The sequence below is a fragment of the Nicotiana tabacum genome, chromosome 22 (assembly GCF_000715075.1).
Source record: "Nicotiana tabacum cultivar K326 chromosome 22, ASM71507v2, whole genome shotgun sequence".
NCBI lineage: Eukaryota > Viridiplantae > Streptophyta > Magnoliopsida > Solanales > Solanaceae > Nicotiana > Nicotiana tabacum.
The window spans coordinates 78,187,866-78,191,822 of NC_134101.1; the positions used below are offsets into that span (position 1 = coordinate 78,187,866).

At 42.8% G+C, this 3,957-nt stretch overlaps 1 non-coding gene across 1 annotated transcript; it reads right to left on the minus strand.

Annotated features, from left to right (window-relative positions):
- Positions 1-854: 854 nt before the first annotated feature.
- LOC142176865 (small nucleolar RNA R71) lies at positions 855-961 on the minus strand. The gene has a single exon (XR_012705671.1). It is a non-coding gene; the product is annotated as a small nucleolar RNA R71 (small nucleolar RNA).
- Between the last annotated feature and the right edge of the window lie 2,996 nt (positions 962-3,957).

Sequence of the window (3,957 nt, forward strand, 5' to 3'; positions counted from 1 at the left end):
GGCGAGTCTAGTAGCTGTGTCTGATAGGTTAATTCCCTGTGAGATTCGACTCTGGACTTATTAGCCGGAATATATTTGCAACGACCGCTTAGTCCTTTTTATAAGGTATAGTTGGGCGTAATCACATTTTGGCGTCGTTGCCGGGGAGTTAACGGTGTTATTAATTGTAGCTAAAAGAATTGCTAGAATTCTTAGTGTAGTCAATTTTCTTCATTTTGAACCAAATACATTGAAATTCTAATGTTTGTAGTCTTGGGTGCTACAAGTGCATGCCTACAAACTCCTCAAGAACTGGTGAATTGTTCTAAGCATTATCAGATGCTGAGAAAGTTTTCAAGGCACTGAATTGTGGAAACAAGAAGGGCAAACAACAATAGAACTCAACAGAACAAATCGATCCAGACATGGATGATGTAATAGAAAATCCAAATAACATAAATAATGCGAATGACCCGAACAATCATGGTGTGGTGCCTCTTGTGCCAGAAGCAGCCTTGTATGATTGGGCACAACCCACCGCCGAAAATCTGGCAACCACAATTGCAGTCCCTCAAATACAAGCGGAATCATTTCAAATCACAAACAACATGCTACATTTGTTGCAGAACAAGGGACTATTTTCAGGGTCTTACATTAAATATCCTCAGCAGCATCTGAGAAATTTCTTGTCGATATGTGTCACACAAAGGCAACCTAATGTGACACCGGAAGCAATAAAGCTATTATTGTTTCCATTCTCGATGACGGGAGAAGCTCAGACTTGGCTTAATTCACTCCCCATAAACTCCATCACTACTTGGGAGGAATTAGTCAAGCAATTTGTAAACCTGTTCTACCCACCCAATAAGACTGCCAAACAAATTGATGAAATATTGAGCTTCAGGCAGAGACCAACAAAAACAATACAAGAAACGTGGGAGAGGTTCGAGGGTATGCTGGTTAAGTGTCCACATCATGGCATACCAGAGCAAATGTTGGGGCAGAGGTTCTACATGGGATTGGCAGACAGCTTAAAGGCCAATGTTGATGCTTTAGCTGGTGGAGCATTTTTGAGCAAATCATTCAGAGAATGCAAGATCCTACTCGATAAAATAGCTCAAAACTCAGGATGGATGACAAGAGACTCTACGATCACTCTTGTAGTTCACTCTGTGGCTTTGGACCCAAACAACTCTATAGCCGAAAATATAGCCACTCTGATGACACAAATGAGTATCCTCACCAAGAAGATCGATGAATCAGGCCAGAAGCAGCAGGTACACATAGTTGATGCGACTAATAGGGGCTTATGTACACCATGCATTAACCAACCTTATGTATGCTCGCGGAGTGAGGAAGGTGACAACCAGCACTATCAGGAATATATGAACTATGGAGCCAACTATGGGGGACAAAGGCAAGGTGGTCAGAATTGGGGACAACAGAATCAACAATATAGACCAGCACAGCAGCAGTACAATAACAGCAACAATCCTGGAGCTATGCGACCACAGGGTCAAGTGGCGCCTTACCACAGGCAACAGGGCTACAACCAGCAAAATCAGCAGTTGGCTTATCAACAACCTCAACAACAACAGATTGTGAGACAAGATGATGGGTTCATTGAACTTAAGGGAATGCTGGACAGCAACAACAGAATGCTACAACAACTGATTGGGTCCATTGGAAAAATGCAAGAGAGAGTGGACTCACATGAACTAGCGATAAAGGGTATTGAGATTCAATTAGGACAGATTTCTATGGCTCTAAACAATCGTCCCCAAGGGACGTTACCTATAGATACACAAGTCAATCCAAAATATCAGGGCCTAAAACAGCTTATGGCAATGAGTCTATGAAATGGTAGAGACCTAGATCTAGAGAAAGAGATTGCTCGCGAAATCCGACCTACATAAACACTTGTGCCAGTACCCATTGAGATAGATGATTCAATAGGGTTAACTGAGGTGACGGTGCAACATGCACAAGAGAGCACAAGCAAAGAAAAAGAGGTTGCGAAGGAGACTGAGGTAGCACAAGAAACGACACTAGAAACAGTGCCCGAGCAAGATAAAACTCAAATCACAAGAAAGAAGCGACCTCCAGCACCATTCCCACAGAGATTGGCCAAATATCATAAGGACGAGCAATATAAGAAATTTATGGAGATGTTGAAGCAAATACAGGTGAACATTCCACTGATTGATGCGTTGCGAGAGATTCCTGGGTATGCCAAAATGATGAAAGATTTAATGTCTCGCAAATTCGACTTCCAAGACCTGTCCACTGTTACATTGACACAGACCTGTAGTGCAGTCATGACGAGACCATAGCTGAGAAGTTGTCAGACCCAGAGAGTTTCCCAATCCCATGCACGATAGGCAACTATGCTTTGCTAAAGCATTGTGTGATTTAGGGGCAAGCATAAACTTGATGCCCTTGGATATATACAAAAGGTTAGGCATTGGAAGAGCTAGACCCACGTCCATGTTACTACAGCTAGCCGACCGGACAGTGAAGAGGCCCTCTGGTATCCTTGATGATGTATTAGTACAGGTTGGGAAGTTTGTGTTCCCAGCAGATTTTGTCATTCTAGATTGCCGGGTTGACGAGGAGATTTCCATAATTTTGGGAAGACCATTCTTGGCCAACTGGGAGAGCTTTAATTGACTGTGAAACTAGAGAGCTCAAAATGAGACTAAATGATGAAGAAATAACATTCAACGTGCAGAAATCTATGCGGCGACCAAGTGAATTTGCTAACTGCTCTCTAATAGAAGCCGTGGATGTAATTTTGGAGGAGGCAGATGAGACCTTGAACGCTAAAGACCCTCTAGTAGCCTGTCTCTTGAACTTAGATGAAGTAAATAGAGAGGATTTGGCAGAGTGGGTGCTGGCTCTTGAAGGCCAAGGATTTTGGAAAAGAGAGCTCGAATTTGAACCTTTACACTTAGAAGAAAGAAAACTTCCTCCAGCTAAGCCATCGATAGAAGAACCTCCAAAGTTGGAACAGAAGCCGCTACTACCTCACCTCAGTTATGCTTTCTTGGGACCTAACTCGACTTTACCTGTTATTATCTCATCTGGGTTGTTAAATGTGCAGAAAGAATAGCTTTTGTAGGTATTGAGTGAGTGCAAAACTGCAATTGATTGGACCATTACAGACATTAAGAGAATCAGTCTGGCCTTCTATATGTATAAGATTCTACTAGAATGTGGCCACAAACCTTCCAGAGAACATCAAAGAAGGCTAAACCCCAACATGAAGGAAGTTATAAAAAAGAAGTTGATAAAGTGGTTAGATGCGGGGATCATTTTCCCCATCTCCAACAGCAACTGGATCAGCCTAGCCCAATGTGTCCCTAAGAAAGGTGGGATGACTATAGTGCAAAATGAGAACAATGAGTTGATATCAACAAGAACAGTCACGGGATGGCGAATTTGTATGAACTACAGAAGAATGAACAAGGCCACCCAAAAAGACTACTTTCCCTTGCCGTTCATTGATCAAATGCTAGATAGATTCGCTGGGAAGTCCCACTTTTGCTTTCTGGATGGATACTCGGGGTATAATCAAATCTCCATTTCCCCGGAAGATAGAGAGAAAATATCATTCACCTGTCCATATGGCATCTACGCCTTCCGGGGAATATCGTTCGGCCTATGCAAAGCACCCGCCACATTTCAAAGGTGCATGATGGCCATCTTCACTGATATGGTAGAGGACATCATGGTGGTCTTTATGGATTATTTCTCGGTGGTGGGAGACTCATTCGATGATTGCCTAAGGAATTTGAAAAGAGTGCTGAAAAGATGTGTCGAAACTAATCTGGTGCTCAATTAGGAAAAGTGTCATTTCATGGTACAGGAAGGTATAGTCTTGGGGCACCTAGTGTCGAGTAAGGGCATTGGGGTAGATCGTGCAAAGGTTGATGTGATCGAAAATCTTCCACCACCCACTACCGTTAAAGCAATAAG